We start from the raw sequence: 18,632 nt of genomic DNA on the forward strand, positions 1-18,632 counted from the left end.
GTGACAAGGAAAAGTCCTGCTGCAAAGGGGTGCTGGAGGAGGCAGAGGCAGAAGCTCTCGTTAGGGAAAGAGCTGTTCCGCTGATGCCTGAGATAAATGTGGAGATGGATGGGCAGTGCTCTGAGTCAAATGGTGAAGTATGTCTCAGAGACACAAGGTGCCTCCTAACGGAGTCACAGTGATATATTCAGGGTTGAATTTTTCAAAGTCACCTAAGGGTGATTCCTTTGGGGTTTTTAGTATAATGTATTGGTTTGCTTGGGAAAAAAAAATCAGCTTTAAAGAACAAGGAGACAAACAGCCAGCAGTAATTTAAAAGCATTGAGAGCTAGATACTTATTTTGAAGGGGAGGACTGATTTTTGAGAGCTCAAAACAATGAAGAACCCAGCTTCCATCATACTTCAGGGGAATGTTAGTGCCTAATTCCCTTTATTTAAAATCGAAACAATGAATTTCATGTCAAGCCAGTCTTCTGTACAAAAGAGCACGTAAAAACATTTCCAGAGGATGTTTAGAGGCATAACACAGAGCTATAACAAGAAATACATGGCAATTTAACATATAACTATAATTGTATTATACAGCCGTTATCGACAGCACGACTGACACAATGTCCAATTACGAAGGGGGAAATGACATCCCTTGCAGCTTAACAGCTCCACTGTTAAATATGGTCAGTCTGTGCCTTAGGAGAGTTATTAAAGTGGCAGAAATTAATGTTAAAATAATTGATTGGCATTTCCTTAAGATGCAATAATATTCCCGTAAATCTCCTTTAGATAAGAGGATCGGACCTGAGACATTAAAGGACTTTGGGTATATGTGCAGTGAGGGTGACTCAATGAATAATAAATGGCTCTAGGTGACTTGTTGTTATGGCTCTGATATTGCATGATATTAACTTTTAAGGCATGCCTTCAGAACTCGGAAACTTTATGTACTCCCGTGTTTTATGATCTTGTAACCTCAAGTCCTTCATGCTGGAGACGGCAGCGTTTCTGTTCCATCTCGTGATTACCAGGTAGCCGCTGGCACTGCTCCCCTGTCTGTGCCTTTCTTTCCAAATCAGCTTCCCTAATCGATGTTAGTTTTACTGGGCTGGAATCGAACCACTTTAGGCCATATTTCCTCAGCCATAAAAAGTTATCTAGGGCTTTACCGTTCCTAAGTGATGTATGCACATTAGCTAATTAATTAATCTTGCTGAGTAGCATATTAATTTCTTTTAATTTCCTACCCAACTTGAAAGGTAGTATTTTCCTGAAACTAGCATGGTGGTCTAGGAAAGGATTTGTGAATTCAGGCTTTCAAAGTCAGCTTGGGAGTTTTGCTCCGAGTTATGCAGCAAAACTGCACGCACACATGCACATTCTTACCGTCAGAGGAACGGGTGCATCCTTTCTGCCAACAAAACCATCACTCTGCTCTAAAAGGGCCTTTTAATGCAAGTGAGTGACATAAGAGCTTACGTCCTATTTCCAGAGATGCTTAAAACTGCACGCGAAGGTGCCTCAGAGGAATTTAGATGCCTAAGTCCGATGTGGCATCCTGGATTCTGTGTTTAGCCCTGGCTGGCCCCACAGAGCCCTTTTTGCAGTCTGGGCTCTGCTCCTTGTACAGAGCTGCCTGCCATGGGGCTGAAGCAGGTCTCTCTTGAGACAGGGCCTCCCAAAACCTCAATCCAACAGGCTGGATGAGGGCACATCCACCCCATAGCTGGACAGGCCTACCTGCCCTTCTCTGTGTTCCTTCCTTCTCTTCCAGGAGGGACCTCAGCCCACCAGGCTTCTGAAGCTGCCCTGGGGGCTGGGGAAGGGACCCCCACCTTCATGGTCACCCCCCTGCAGCCAGCACAACTCTTAATGTGGAGATGGATGCTGCTGCTACACGGTTTGGGAACTCATTTCCCCTCTGTTCTGCTGGTTTGCTCCAGAAGAAAAAAAAAATACAGATGTTTCAGTTTTAATGCCTCAAGCCTGAGCATGCAACAATTCTCTTAGCTGCTCAGTGAGCGGACTGTGCCAAATAACTCCCAGCCTTTGAACCCTGAAGAAGCTAGTCAAGCTGGATGGTCCCCTCTGAACTGGGGAAACTCTAAGACCTGAAGTATGTTTATAATAAGGTGACAGCCGTCATCCATTTGATTTATCGGTTCATTCATCACAAATCCCATCTTCCAATATACCACTCAGAACTCAAGGACATGCTTGGAGCTGTTTTCACCCCCAAAAGCTCCTCTGTGAGCAGTTATAGAGCTACAGTACTGATTCTGCCCCAGAATCTGGCCACACCTAATGCAGAGGCTTTTGTACCCATTTCATGCATTTGTGCATGGGACAGGGACATGCATACAGATAGAAGTATTCCGAAGGATCAAAGCAATATAATCATACCTGCTTCTGGAAATAGGCTGGGACAAAGCCACGGCATGGACCCAGGAGGGCCCAGGAGCCACCCAAGGACCAGATGCCACCAAACAGCCACAGCTGCTGGAGGTGAGGTTCCCAGCCCTCCAGGTGGGTGCCGCCTTGCCCCGTGTGTGGTTTCTGCTCCCTGCACTGTCCTGGCACGAGCAGGAGCTGCTTCTCATGGGACGCACCACGGGCACCCACCATAACCACCCAGCTTCACAGGAGCAAAACCAGCTGAGAACCACAGATCCTACACCCCACAGGCCAGGCACAGCTTGGATGGCTGGTCCTAAAGTATAATTTGTGAGAGTACAGCAAAAGGCATGCAGGGGAGCCGTGTGATTAAGAAGCCCCTGTCAACATGGGTGTTTCCTTACCGCTGATCTGGGACTGACCCCAAGGCCTTTGATTTCAAGCAAGACCTGAAAGATCCATAACCTTCGCACTGGCCTGACCCCTCATGGGGACCAGCATAGATGTGCCCCAAGTTCATCAACACCTCATGCTTTAATTTCTCCCTGGAGGGGTGCGATGGCTCTTCATAGGCAAGGCACGGTCACAGGGCGGCTTCTCCTCCACCCTCTTCCCAGCACTTCGCTCCCCCAGCACAGCGGTGATTGTACCCTGCAGGTCAGTGACAGCCGCAGCCTTTTTAATTTTTGCATCACTTTTCATGAAGTGTTCTTGGTGCTGCTCCAGCTCTTCCTGCCCAGCCCTCGTCTCTTCCCAAGACCTAATTACATCCCTTCGTCCTTGTCACTTGGACTGCACTAGAGATGGTGACAGGGCTGACATTCCATTGCCAACCTTCTCAGAAACTTCTTTTCTTCTTTTTTTTTAAAAAGACTTCTCAGCAGTTCAGATCAGCTGTTTATATTTAACGGTTGTCAAACTCGTTTAAGTTAGCAAGAACCTTCCCCTCTCTGAGTGTGCTGGAAGAGGGCAATGCTCCCTCTTGTCTTCCTTGTGATGTTCTTTAATTGCCTTCAGCTTACAGATTCTGTAAAAAGAGGAGGAAAATAAACAAAAATACATGTGTAGACATTTGTCGAAAAAAGTTACACAGATTCATGGCTTGCTTGCTTCAGAGCTGGGCTTGATTCTGAATGAATGGTCTTTTTGTAAGGGTGGACAAGACTCCTCTTCTACACCTCCAATATGGCCTGAGGCAGTGCTAGCATTATGCCGGAGTCAGTGAAATGAAGTACTCATCCTACAGAAAGTAACATTTATTTTTTCAGTTTCCTGTGGAAAGGAAGTAGTTCAGGACAAGAAATATATTACATTTTATTTAGGACCTCTGGGTTCATGGAGTGGGTCTTCTTTAGCCAGGCTGATGGAAGTTTGGAATCAGATCCCACGCTGAACTGAAAAATTGAGCCCTGTTGCACAGAAAGCACATATCTGGAAAAGGAAACGTGCAAGCATAAGGAAAGGGATCTGCAACCAATATATGTTCATGAAGTTCCTTCAGCATGGATTTGCAGAACATTTTAGCCGACCAGATTTTGCTTTTTTATGGGAAGGGAGATGAAAAAGCCATGCCATAGGAATGTCATCTAAGCCTGCTTTAACCTTCCTGCTCCTGTGGTGGCAGAGATGGGACATGGACCTGCCACTGCTCGCTTTGCTGACATAGAACAATCCCCCCCGGATGGAGCAAACCTCTGTGATAATAGATGGTGAGGGCACTCCGGGAGATGCGGAAAACTGGGTTCATGTAAACATGAAAACCCCAGAATTTTTCAAAACATTCAGATAATTGCATTTTCCATTTTCCAGACGGTTTTGTTAATGGATGGTAGAGGTACTTGCATGCAATACTGTATAAAAGCAACATCTTTCCTTCAGAATGTGTATGCACATACACCTAGTGGGGGTACAAAATAAAACAAGAAACCCAAATATGATTTTTTTTTTTTTTATATCGAGCTGTCTGGGTTGTCAGTTAGGGAAATTAGCCCATTTATCATACAACTTTAATTTCCCATCACTTTCCCTGAAACCTGTGGGCTTTTAAAGAAACTTCTTCATTTTTCCATCATTATTGCATTTCTTTTTTACTTCCTCCAGTTTTTAAGTGGGAAAATCCCAGAGGATTTGCGCCTAAAAGAGAAACTTCAGAGCTTTCTGTTTCTTGCATGAGCTGAACAGGAGTAACAAGGAACATAGATTCGTTCTCTCACTGTCACAGCTCGTGAACAGGGTTGTGATGACCCAATATGATGAAATCAGTCAAGAATGGGAGGCATTTGTGAGTTTGGCTTTGGAGCGAGCAGAAGAGGAGAGAGTCCAGCAGTGAGCAACTGCACTGAGCAAAGAACTGAATGCAGAAGAGCCCAAAAGCATCAGTCTCGATGGCAAAGGGATAGGTTGAGGTGGACCAAGAGCAGAGACTGGTCGAGGAAGACCTGATTTGGGGGTCCAGGCTGCTGTGATGTGCACGTGCAAGGGATGAGAATGTGCATGGGCTGGGGAGGGGAAGGCACGAGGGAGTGTGCCCAGCCTGGTATTGATGCCTGCTTTGTGTTAGAGGGTGTGGGAACACATTGTGGGATGTTTGTTTGTGCTGTCCGGGGTGCTTCATGGCCCCAGCTCCTCCACACACATTTGTTTGTGTCTGTTGGTGTTCACGGGAGGCTTATTTGTGTCAGGCTGTAGGTGTGCATGTGCCTCGGGGTATGTTTGGGCTGTGACCAGTCATGTCACAGATCCCTATCCAAACCACCTGCGGATGCACGGTCCCTCTCACTCCTGATGTGTTCGCCAGCACATCTTCAGTCTCATTTATTTGATGTTGTGGCTCTGCAGCAAATCCTTTAAGTTTCTATATTTATAAAAATGACAGAGTAGAAAGGAAAGCTGGAACAGCTGGGGATGCCTTGGGGACGGCACTTCCTTGCCCCAAAGATTACTGCACTATCACATTGCACTTAATTGTTCCAATGTTTAGCAAATTGCATTAATTAAAGTGGCACATCTGGCCTTTTTATCAGGGGCTGCGCAGTTCTGGTTTTGATCCTGCAGTGACAGACTCAGCCGGTATCAGCACCCCCGGGTAAACACTCATTACACCAGGGGAAGCAGCCTTTGTGCTACGGGAGGCCTGGGACCGGCTCCCATGAAGGCACGGGAGCCTCACTGGGAAGCCTCCAGTGGGCCCTGGAAAGCAAACCCAGTCATTAGCAGAGTTCAATCACCACGGCTCCATTGATAGCAAGAGCTCCTCTGCCCAGAACAGCTGGAGTTTCCTTCTTCCCAGTTAAATCAGCTTCCACCCATGCTGTGAGGTTGCTCTCCAAGAAGTAAGGGAACCAAGTGAGCGGCCAAACCAAGGCTGTGCTCTGGGAGCTCACCTTCCTTTTGCAGCGTCAGCACCCTGCAGTCTGTACTGCGGCCCCCTCATGGCTTGGGGGGGCTCACCAGCAAATGCATTGCTTATCTAGCTACTTCTCTTACGGTCCTAGAGGCAAGGGCAGGAACTGAACCTCTCCAGAAAGGATTAATGCACCTACTTTCTCAGTTCTGAAGGTGGGTGGTGCAAATCTCATCCTATCTGGGGGAAAAACGATACTTTTCAGGATAGGCAGTTCATCCCTGGGTTCCCAAATCATTGCTTATATATTCCCTTCTTTCATGCCAGGCATTTTTAAGAATGCATCACCTTAGTAGCACAGGTAAAAGATACTTTGATACTCTATTAATATTTGATATTTGATACTCTATCTAAGCTATTCTTAAAATAATGGGATATGAATGGAGCTAAATTACCTAATTGAGCCAGTTATCAAAGTAGGTAACTTCTAAGCAGGTAACTTCTGGGTACCTTTTCTATAACCAGGAACTTCATCTGCTGTTTACTTTAGCCACGTTTATATCCCAGTGCATTGGGCATGGTGTTACAAACCTCATAGGTTAGAGAGAGAGGCTGAGCTTAGCAAAGGGCAGGAGAGAAGGGGGAGAAAGAACTGAAGCAGCAGCACTCAGCTCAGCAGGCAATGTCAAAATCGACTTAAGGAGCGGGCAAACTTGCATACAAACTCAGATTATACAAACAAGCATGTCTGGGTCACAATTAGATTAAAATTTTTAGCTTCCTAGTAAGAGTTGAGGAAACCAGCATATTGAGGAGACTTTCAGAAGACAGCTTCTGAAAACCTGCAATTTGTACGCTAATAGGGTCAGCCCCTCTCTGAGCTCTGCAGCATGGCCTAATGCAGGGCTTAGCCCCTCACATCCCCCAGCTGCACTCTAATAGGAGAGAAATGACCTTAAGTGCTACTTGTGATGGCCTGGATTGGAGGTAATGACACGGTGCCTGGGACAATTACTCCACCCCTCTGATCCTGCACTACCAAGGCAGTTCTTCCTCTGGGATGGTTGCCTTGTGCTCTGTTTATTTTATTTTCATAGAATCATAGAATCATAGAATATCCTGAGTTGGAAGGGACCCTTAAGGATCATCAAGTCCAACTCTTGACACCACACAGGTCTACCCAAAAGTTCAGACCATGTGACTAAGTGCACAGTCCAATCTCTTCTTAAATTTTATTTTATTTTATTATTTTATTTTATTTTATTTTATTTTATTTTATTTTATTTTATTTTATTTTATTTTATTTTATTTTATTTTATTTTATTTTATTTTATTATTTTGTTTTATTTTATTTATTTATTTATTTATTTATTTAAATTTTTATTTTAGTCTTTATTTGCAGGGTGCTGCCAGTAGCCAGGTTGTGTTGTGCCCAGCACTTTGGGAGTCAATGTGCTGAACCATGGCATGAGCATCAGTCAGCCTGGGCATTGCCTCTTTCTAACAAGCCCCAAACTTTTAGGATCTGAGCGCTCGATGAGTTTTTGCCTGAGCAGCTAGAGACAGATGCTGAGCTGACACAGAGTGCTGGGACCCCAACGCCTGCAGCAGAGCTGTGCCTGCTGTGCAGCACTGCCACGGAGCCCAAGCCTCTGGCTACAGAGCCAGGAGGTGAGGGAGGCAGAAAGGGAAAACTTCAACACAGGAGCCTCAGAAAGGGTCCACTTGCGCATTCAGCCCCAGCCAGGCTCCCAGTGGAGGCACAGCACAGATAGACCCTTGCACAAGGCTGTAGCAGATTTGCAGTTGTATGGGGTAAGTGTTTGCTTCCCTCTGTATAATTACTGTTATTGATATCATTACAGTGCTCCACTTGGCACATCCGTTCACTTGGCAGCTCCGGCTGTGGCACTGGGCTTTCCAGGCTTTAGAAAGCTTTGCAACGCTTCTCCTTGAGCACACGCTCTGCAGCTAAACGAGTAATTATCCAGGGGCTTTAATCAACTTTCATTCTGGATGAATTTGCCACTAAATTCGTAGGAAACTCTGAAGACCCTCTGAAGCGTGAACGCCTGCTGGAGTTTTTATGGGGGGAAGGCCTTCAGCTGCTGCCTTGGTTTGAACAGAAACTTTCTGTTTCCTACAACTGCTCTCTCGCCTCGCAGCATTTCAGTGACCGGCTGCTTGGGCATGCAGGCGACACTGTCCCAGCAGAGCTCTGTCAGGAAACAGCTCAACATCTGCCCGAGCGTGGATGGTTTTATTTCTGTTCCTCTTGGCAAAAGAAAGGAATCCGTGATGAGAAGCTGGTAGAAAAGGCGTTTCCTAACAAAAACAGCCGAGGAGTTTGACTTCCATCCAGAGTCACGGTAAAAGTTGCACAGGTGCAGAAGAACTTTGCAATGTGCATGGTTTGTAAGGAATACATAAGCCTGCATGGGGATCCCTTCTGTTCAATGAATTGTAAGCTTGCTTAGCAGGGAGAGGCAGAAACCATGCCTGATCTGTCCAGCCACAAGCCCAAACCATGCATTCCCAAACCAGAGCCTCTCCTACACTGCTACTGAGATGTGGTCAGGGCTGATGCTCTGTACACAGATGGACCCGGGCTGGATCCTGCACATTCAGCTGCCTGCAGAGCGCTCATGCAGACAGTTATGCCATCCCATATGACCCTGCTAGAACATGGGTCATAAAACATATCCATAAAACATAAAACATTACTCAACTCTTAACCTAATTGTACGTGGCCGATCATAATTTCACTTCCAGAATTAGGAAGGTTTTATTTGCAAGCAACAGATTCCATCAGCTCTCTTGATCTCTTGTTCCACTGGTTAATTTTCCTCACTCTTAAAAATGCATGCCTTACCTCTCATTTGGAGATCTCTAATTTTAAGTAGTAGGCATTGGCACTTATTACTAAATTAAACAGTCCTTTGCTATTAAGAGACTTTTCTTTCAGCTGGTACCTATTGCACTGGGCTCTCCTTAGTAAACTAGACACAATAATTTTAAGTCTCTCGCAGTACAGTTTCCCGGGTGTTCAATAATCTTTATGTCCCCTATCAATACAGAGATGAGCAGATCAAAAGAGTGACATGTTGGGCAGCAGAGCCAAGCTGGGCCAGAGGATGGAGAGGGATGGAGCCGTGGGTGGAAGGACAAGGAGCTGCAGCCACAGGTCCATGGGTGGATGACACCCCACTGTCTGATTTTAGTGTGCCCCTCGCAGCAGTGAGCCGTTTTTCTTACCTCAATAAACTCTTACCGTGGTGATGCCTGAGCCATCGCTCTGTTGACGAAGCTGTTTGCCTCTGATTTCACCTGGAAGTCACGTCCACGCGCCGATCGCACGGGAAGCAGCCTCCCCTCCCCAGGTAGCCTGGCACCACGGCTCCTATTTTTAGCCGCCACTTCCCACCTCTTGCCAAAAGCATTCCAGATCCAACACATTCAACTTCACAGCACATACTTGCCAACTGGCAGGAGCAAAAGCAACTTTTTTTTTTTTCTTTTTTCTGTCCTTATTCGACTCTGGCCCCCGGCCAGTCAGTATCTTCATTTATTGTAATGAATTCGTGTCATTAATATGTTGGCTATGCACAGCAATCGCAAAGTAGTACATTAGTACAAAAGCTATTGCTCTGGATGCCAGCGTTTTATTGCCGCTGCTGATTTACAGGCTGATAAGCAACTTTGCAGCTGTCCTTGAGGATGGGAAAAGGACAGGTAGCCTGGCGGAGGCGAGGAAGCCCGGCATTGTGGCGGCCGAGGGAAAGTGTGAGATTTCCCAGGCCTCGCACAGCCGGGGGTGGACTTGACGATTTCATCTTTTCTCTGGAAAACGTCTTCGCCTTAGTGTGAGCGCTCAGCCGGCCCGCAGAAACACCGCAGACAAAGCCGGTGTGAAAGTCTCAGGCGGTTGGAAAGGAGATTAAATGTGCTACAATACGGTAGGTTTGGGAGCTTCTGTGTGAGCAGCTCATAATAGAGCCATGTCATCACTTTATTGCAAAGATACGATAAAGACAGGCATTATGCGGTGTTAACATTTAACAGCCATAACTTAACTTTCAAAAGACGTCGCAGACCAAGTCACAGTGAATTGTTTCTTTCTCTGCGTTTAATCCTGGGCTCACATGCTATAGAGCAAGAGCATTTACAAAAAGAGCGCTAAGCAGAGAGACAGCCAGACCTGTCTGTCTGTCAGCTCCGGAGAGTAATCCCTCGAAGAGCAACCTTAAATAAAATGATTTAGAGGGAAAGCATGAAGCAGGGAGAGCACAGACAACATAGCTGACTGTCAGAAAGAGCTGCCAAGCATCCCCGTGCTGGGAATGATCCTGTGCCCAGCGGTGTCAGCCGTGATGCCCAGGAATTAGCTTGCTGTGTACTCAGGGCTACAAGCTATGGCCAAAAGCAAAATCAGCTGGCCCTATATCCAGGGAACCTGGGCACCTGGAGTTATAAAAGAGGGATGACCTGGGAGATGAAAGGGTGCTGGAGTCTCTTGCATTGGGAAATGGGTCAAGAAGTAACCGGTGGAAGGTGGGAGGAAAATTCCTGGTGGCTGGAGCAGGGGGAGGACATTGCTGCTGCTGCAGGGCTGGGACGAGCTCTGGACCCGGAGCAGCCCCACGTGCGCCCACCTGGCTGCAGGGGAGGGGACGGACCCCCTGGGAAAATGGAGCGGGCAGTCCAGGGCACTGTCACTCCCCGTCTTAATTAGGCCTGTCAGCTTGCCTTGCATTTCAGCTAATTAATTGCTCTGCTTCAGAGCTGCATTTCTAGTTGACACCAGCGCCTGTGGACGGGATGGGGTATCGATTTCGGCAGCCCCCCGCTCGCCTTGCTGTTTGTTTGTGCTCACAGAGAAGACCCCCGCAACAGGAAACGCTGGGGGAGTGCTCAGGAAAATAATCAACTGCGTTATCTGAGAGCCATATCAAATAGGTTTGGGCCAGAAATGGACTCAGCTGCCGCAAACCTATTAGCAGCAGCTCAGGTTTCCTGCGTACCGGCAGGTTAGGGGGCAAGCACTTTAGCATCGCCCACAGCTTGTGGTTAATTACTGTTTGTAGAGTTGCAGTCTGCAGTTATGCTTGACAAAATACCCGTAAATACAAAACCAAAACGCTTGCCCATTTTGGATGGATGCCACCTGGTTCCCCCCTGCCTTTCCTCCCCTCCTGGGTGCCAAAAAAACCTGCCCAGCTTTTGTGCCTTGCCCTGGAGCAGCCGTGTGATAGGGAGAGGGCTCAGAGCTGGTGCAGCAAGAAAAAGGGCTTTTCTGGCCCCGAATATTTTCCCCTTTTAGGGGCTACAGTGCAAGATCCCCCTTGGAGGGTCTCTCCTGTTGTCCTGCTTGGCTGCAAGCACCACCGAGCAGAGGGAGCTGGGCTGTGCAGGCAGACGGGGGCTTTTCAGCCTGGAAGGGCCACAGGGGGATTTGGGCAGTGCACAGAGCTGCTCACTGCCTCCTCTGCTGATGAAGTCTTTTGGGGGTCTTTTGTGGGTTCAGAGTAAACGAAGGGGAAGAAGAAAGAAGGCGGTGGGAAAACTAAGAGGGAGAAGCAGGCTGGTGGCAGGTATCTGCTGTCTTTGGCACAGTCAGGCCAGGAGCAGAGAGGTTTTGGGATGCCCCAAGGGGAAACATGGATTTGGTGAAGGCAGCCAGACACACGTAGTGCATCCATCCCTGGGACCTTGCTCAGGACAGCCACATCGGGACACCAGCATTAGGATCCTGCCTTGGAAAGGCTGAAAAGCTCCAGCGGGGTGATGCGTAAAGAAAAGATAGTGGTGGCTGCAAAGGGGCAGCCTGCCCCAGCATCAGCCCCCCCACAACACAAATCTGTGGGCCCAGCCGAGGACTTGCAGGGTTTGGGGTGGGTGATGGGCTGAGGATGATGACCTGGGCTGGGGGCTGCTGGCCTGCCCTGGGGGCTCTGGCCTGAGGGCTGGGAGATGGGGAGATTTATGCCTTGGTAATACCAGAATTGAGCAATCACTGTAATGAAATCCATGCTCTGCATTAATGAGCGGCCGAGGCTGTGGGTCCGAGCCTTGTCTTTTCCCAGAATGGGGAACAGGGATGATCTGTGCCCAAATTCAACCCCTTCCTCACAAAAACAGGGCCAGGCAGGACCTGGTGCCCGGCCATATTTTTGGTTTGTTCCTGGACCAGCTGCAGCTCAGTGGCTGCGAATGGGAAGATGAGCTGGAGTGGTGCAATGTTCATCCTCCCGGCGAGTCCCTGGGTTTTTGCTTGAGAAGGATGGCACGACTTGTGCAAAAATGCCACCAGAGCCCAGACATGATGCTCCCATCACGTCTAAAATCAACTCAGCAGCACCATCGCTTACTGGAATGTGGCTTTAGTGCTATAACTTGACTTGTCACAGTGGGGAAAGGGAGGAAAAAAGCACCTTGAGCTTTGTGTCTGAAGCTCTGCAACAGTGTGGCAAGGAGAGAAACGGTGAGAATTGGTTCATGGCAGCATTTCCCAAGCGATGGGAGGATGAGGAAGTCATTCAAGTGTCACTCAGCGACTGCTCCTGCCTGTCACAGGGAAACGAAGCTCTCCAGACAGACCTGCAGAAACCAGGCTGTAAAACACCAGCACTTAACTCGTGCCCGGGAACCCAGCTGAGGTTAATCCATCGCCACTCAGGATTTAATCAGCAGAAGCACGGCGTGCCCGGGGAGCTGTGCGTGGGCACCGAAACCTTCCCACCCCATCGCTGCCCTCCCCTCGGTGCAGGAGCAGGAAACATCCCAGCAGCGGGGCCGTGTTTAGTCCTCTTTAACCTCCCACCCCGCTTGCTGCCCGCGTGCAATTAAGCCGGGTTCCCATGGGAGCTGTCGGAGAGGGGAAGCAGAGAGGCTCTGGAAGCAGAAAGCATCCCCCCCCCTCCCCGTGTCATTAGTATAAATTGTGTTTGTGCAAGTTATATTTTACGGCAGGCGTGTCAATTAGTGTGTGAAATTTAATAACCCAATTGAGCTTCCCTCGCTCAAAGCTAAATTGAAATCTGTTGCCTGTTTGGGAGGGAAGGGGCTGTCACGGATGGGAGGCTGAGCTGGTGGGTAGGGCAGGGCAGGGTAGGGGCGTTTTTCATGTTGATTAAAAAAAAAAGGGGGAAGGTTTTGTCATCCTTCTTGGCCAGGCAACCAACACCAGCTTTGCTTGGAGACAGCAGCTGATCTCACTGTTTTTATTTTTATTTTTTAAGGTGGTGTCTTTTTTGAAAGAGAAGGCTTGGGAGGGAGAAAGGGAATAATATTCATATTATTATTTTTTATTACATTTCTAGGTGGGGGGGAATTGCACCACCAATGATTGCAGCACTGAAGTTCCCAGCACCTGGAGCCTACAGCCTCACTGTGAGGAGGAGGAGGAGGCACCGGACCCATCCCCTGGCAATGGGTGCCTGCCAAAATCCCACCTGGCACAGGCACCAGAGCTGGAGCACACAGGACGTAGGCTGGTGAGGCCAATACTTAGATCACAATCAGCCCCCAGAGATGTTTTCCTTCCCTGGAGACTGGAAGGACAAGATCTAAAACATGAGACAAATGTAGACACGTAGAAACCAGGTGACAAATCCCAATGGTACAGTGTGAATTACATTAAAGGTGATCAACCTTCCAGGTCTATATTTAACTCATTTTGGGTCTCATCTGCCTGTTTGGGGTTGGCCATTCTCATGCAGAAATGGCAATGCCCTTCATACCAAACACATATTTTCCACCTGCAGACAAATCCCTTTGTTCTAAGTTGCAGTTTACCCAAATATTTGCTTTTGCTTACCCAAATATAAGCTTTTCAAGGTGGGGTGGTAGACACTGCCTAGAGAGGAGCCACAGCTTTCTTTTGTCTGTCTCACTGTTCTTCCTCTCTGAGCCCAGGACTCCAGCCCATTACTCCTATTGAACAGCGATGTGGATTGTTGCATTTCTCCCCTGCATGTCCAAGGAGACAACATCTAGCAGTGAAAATATCCCTCTCCAGTCTCCTTCCCAGGCTGTTTTGCTGAGATCTCTTCCCCCCTCGTGGAAGATGCTCTGCAGCCAGGCTCCATTTCAAATCTCTCCTGGGCTGCTGGTTGCAAAGCTCTCCAAAGAGTCCCTCTATCCAGGAGACAAGTCTAGGACTGCTGGGTTTTCCTGGAAAGCAGCACAAAGGAGGGTTTTGTGGTAGCATCTTTTCACCAAGCCCTGCTGAAAATGGAGGCAGTGAGCTGGAAGAAGCAAAGAAATGTTTATGAAATTGTTTTCATGGGCACTGCACATGTGGTGATAGGTTTGTAAATTAGGTCATGCCATTTCCTGAAATATATGTGCAATGTTCTGGATATTTAATGACATAAAGATGTAATTAGCTACAGCTTTTTAATGCTTTGGAAAACAACATCACCTTGGTTTGAAGGGAACTGTTAAATAAGATTGAGTTACCACGCTGAGCAACTCAGTGCAAAGATAGAATCTGAGGAGGGAACCTGACCCCACCAGGATTTCCTCTGCAGTGTGTTTGCATTGTATCTGCATCTAATCTGGAGCACATATCTACACTTCTCTGTGTCCCATTCAGACCAAAAAAAAAAAAAAAGTAAGCTAAGTAGCGTCACCGAATGCTAAAAAAAAAAAGAAAAAAAAAGAAAAAAAAAAAGAGAAATTTGCTACAGGAAGGAAATCTTAAGGTTATGTTCTGCATCATCCAAGGTGCATTTTTAAAGCATGTGAAACATTAGAGGTCTCCTATGTCCTCTAAAAACCCTGAGAAGAAAGGGAAAATACTGCATATCAAAGGCCTTTAGGAAGCGTTGCAATAGGAAAAAGATTAAACATGAGATTTGGGATCCCAGTGACCCGTACATGTTTTCCAGTCAACAGCAAAATACCATGAAAGAATTCAGTCTCCTTCATGTCACCAGCCAGTAGCAAAGCCTGAGGTTCCCTGAGATACCAAATCCACTCTGCTTCTTCTTAACTAGCCAACTATTTATCCCCAGTTCCTTATCTTCTGACCAACAAGGCTTGGTTTGCAGAGGAAAGGAATACAATATTTTAACAGGATAAGTCAAGGCTGTTGAGAATTTTGTGGGCGATGCAGAAGAGTTTCTCCCTTCCTGAGGTCCTGTCCCCAGGTGGGTGCTGAAGACTACACACAGTGATGGCTACACACAATACAGACGTGTTTTAAGACATCCAAAATCAGCAGAAGTGCTAAGAAACAGGGCAATTCAAGCAGGTAACTCATTGCATTGCCCACTTCCCAACCCTGAGCTGACAATAACCTTCTGCCCTTCCAGGAAATAAAACCTAGAACTAAACATCTGAGAAATGAATTTGAAACATACTGAAAGATTGTTTGGTTTGGGGGGGCACGGGGAAGGAAAGTCTTTGAACCCACCACGAGAAAACACGAGGCTTGGCCATGCTCCAGCCTGCTCAAGGCAGACTCTGCCACCTGGTGAGCCAACAAGCGTGGGGACCTGGAGGACTTACAGCATGGCCTCATCTCCATTTAGGAGCCTCATTTTTTGCTTTTAGAGAGCCTTCAGGCACCTGACTGGAGAAATATTATGTAGCACTATGGGAACGGAGCAGTTTACTATGTGGAGAAAGATGTTGACAAAAAATATTGCCTCCAAAAGAAACATTCCCTATTTTTTCAAGAGAGAAGGAAGCCAGAAAAAAAAAAATCAGGTTCAGAAAAAAATAAAAATCTTTGGTTTGTAATATTTGAAAATAACTCCCAGGAGTCAAGGAAAATAACAATAAAAATGAGAAATGTTGAAAATGGGAAGAAGGAGGGAAGGTTGCCTGAGCTGCTTGACTCGTGAAGGGGGGAGAGCCCAGGGTGCAGCCTTGCAGGAGGAGCTGCAATTACTTGTCAGGAAAAGAGGGGCCTGTTGAATTTGTGGGGTGTTTCGTTTTGTGGTCTCCAGCCTGGAGAAGCACTGAACTTCCCCTGAACCCCATCTCCGTGGTGAAACCTTCTCGCTCCCACCTACAAAGCACGGGCTCCCGAGCAGCACCGTCTCATTCTCCCTCTCTCCTTTCCATCCATCTTAATATCAGTGTTCTCAAGCTGCCTGATGTCCCGTTTATGACAGAAATAACCTGCCTTGGCACTGACACTCGAATTTCACTTAAGGTTCGTCGCATTATTAATGGCAAGATCAATATTACCAAAGACACAAGAAGAGCTCTTACCGTTCATCCACCTCCCGCCCTCCCCTGCCGAGGCGCCCCGTGTTTCTCCATCTCTTTTCAAGGGTACCGGGCTCAGCTCAGGAAGGAGAATCGCCCACTGCCGGGGACACTTCGTGCAGTCCTTGGCAGCCGCCCTGACGTGTTTCTCCCCAGCCTTGAGAGCTGAGTGATGAGGCTCGGGAGCGGGATAACCCACAGACTCTGTCTAATCAGAGCGGCTGTGGTGGCCTTGCTGAACTCTGCCGGCACAATTAGGTGATCACGCTGGCAGACAAGCCTGATTCATGTCGTTTTACCATCAGCGAAGTGATATCTATCACCCCTGCGACAGACCCGTTATTGCCGCAAACCACTTCAGCCTACTCGGTTAAAAACCCCTTGTAAAAGCAAAAAAAAAAAAGGGGGGGGGGGGGGCTTGGACATATTTTATGGCAAATTAACTTTTAACATATTCTTTCCTGCCTAGCATTAAAACCACATTTGCAGCTGACACTTGCAGTAATATCTGTGCTCCTCTCCAGCTACAAGGGCGACGTGGGCGAGGGCTGGAGCTCTCCAGGGGTGCTGGGGGGATTTGGGATGACCTGGTGGGGTGAATTGTCCTCTCCTGGTGCTCACCGCTCCCCACTGACTCCAGAGGGAGCCGAGGTGGAGTAAGATTAGTTACATGGGCTGAACCCTACCCCTAGGATGACAACTTGCCTGAAAAAGTCAAGGCAAAGACACCCAAACTCAAACTGAAGCCTCCAGGCTGTCGATACCAAACTCCTTTGGCTCTGCTTCTGCTGGACCTCCTATGGAAGCCATTCATTTCATTTCATTCATTTATGGAAACTTCATCATTTCAAACAAGCTTTGGAGCAGACCTTCAAAAAAACCTGGAAATTAACCCACATTCCCTCATTTCTACCCAGTGCAGCCACATGGTCAGGCCAGGAAAGGATGGGGGGTTCAGTGTGAGCTCCAGCAGGCAGGAAAATCTGCCTGCTCCCCATCCAACAGGCCCTGCAGTCCCATCCTCTATTTATTTGTTTTATTGCTATTCTGGAAATGTGGTCTGGCCCTGCAGACTTGCAGTCCTCTGTCCGGTTTAAAGCACATGGAGCTTTCCAGTGGACCCCACGGCCCCCTACAGTGCTGAACCCTGATGGGGACTTCTCCCACCTGAATGCAGACAGGGATCCACTCAGGCACTATGTTTCTGTTGCTTTTCTCTAAGTAAATATTTCACAAATGCAGAGCAATTGGGAACTGCATCTTTATCATCTGGGAACATGCATATTTTTTGTATATTTTCTTTCAATTCTGATTTTTTTCCAGAACCAGTTAATCCATTTCTTCTGGACTTGAACCTTCAGAAAGCCAAGACCTGCGGTAACAAAGTGCAGCCAAGCCATTCCAGAAAAATACCTTCAGTACGGAACATGAACTTCCCATTATAGAGGCTGCATATGTGCACTGATTGATCCCTAAACTGGCATTTCAATTTATTTCCCACTGGAGGACTCATTCATTACAGAGAAATAAGACTATTAAATGCATGATAAAGCACATGCATCAATAGACAGGGCTGGTGGTTACTTTACTGTACCTATCTAAACAATAGCTGGTACATAAATCTATTTGTGATCACACAGGACCTTTAAAAATGAATAAAGAAACAGTAATGTCCTCATTATTAAGCAGCTGATTAAAAAAAAATAGAACAGTTTGCAAGCATTAACACCACACGTACACACACTTTGCTGCTGCATCCGTGACCGCGGGGCAGAGGCTGCTCGGGTGCACGGACCGCGAGCAAACCCCTGCAGACCTGCCCCGAGTCCCCGTCCAGCTGCACGTGGCTGTGGGAGGGCCGGTGTGGGGGCAGCACCAGGGAAAGGCACCCAGAAGAGCTCACGTAAGCTGTTTTTGTCAAGGATATGAATTTCTATCCTCCTTTTCTTTTTTCTTTAACTGATTTTCCACCCAACCAGCCTTTGGAGAGAAGCAGAATAGCAGTGCAGGTGTAGCTTTATTTTGCAATATATACACATATATATAATTGTTATTTATATTATTTTATTATATTATTTATTATTGTATATATATATTTATTATATATATATATTTATAAGGAAGAAAAATCAGCGACAACAAAAAAATCGGAGCAGATCCATGGTATTAAAAAGTTCCCTAAATCATGGCCTTTTTCACTGTGCCCCTCTGGTCTCTAGCTCCTCATCTTCTCTTCGCCCCACTGCCTTGCAGGATCTCCCTCCCAGCGCCACTGCTTCCTATTGCTTCACATCCCCCCCCCCCTTGCCCAGTCCCCTTAGGGGTGCTCATCGCTGGGTGACTGCGGAGGACGTGGGGCAGCTCAGCACCCTGCTGGGCTCAGCAGTGCTGCTGGGCTTTAGCAGGGAGAGAGGAAGGACAGAGATGGCAAAGACAGACAAGACACGGGGAAAGGAAAAGGAAGAGGAAGGGAGAAGTGGAGCTTTGTGAAAATCAAGAGATACGTGTCCGTAAAGACTCAGAAATGGGACATACAAAGCAGCAGTGGCCAGAGTGGACTTCATGTGAAGCTGTTGTGCAAACCCAACCAGGCTGCTCCTTTCTCTGCCCATTTCTGAGGACACTGAACAGTCCTTCAGCTGCTGCAACAATCCCATCAAAATTTATGTCCAGAATGCCCAT

General features: G+C 47.4%; 1 long non-coding RNA gene across 1 annotated transcript in view; it reads left to right on the forward strand.

Moving 5' to 3' along the window:
- LOC137841801 (uncharacterized) overlaps positions 1–14,279 on the forward strand; it is a 145,278-nt gene extending 130,999 nt beyond the window's left edge. The window contains exon 3 of the long non-coding RNA XR_011088750.1: positions 13,049–14,279. This is a non-coding gene — a long non-coding RNA (uncharacterized lncRNA). The remainder of the gene's footprint in view (positions 1–13,048) is intronic.
- Positions 14,280–18,632: the final 4,353 nt, after the last annotated feature.

The sequence above is a fragment of the Anas acuta genome, chromosome 18 (genome assembly GCF_963932015.1).
Source record: "Anas acuta chromosome 18, bAnaAcu1.1, whole genome shotgun sequence".
Taxonomy (NCBI): domain Eukaryota; kingdom Metazoa; phylum Chordata; class Aves; order Anseriformes; family Anatidae; genus Anas; species Anas acuta.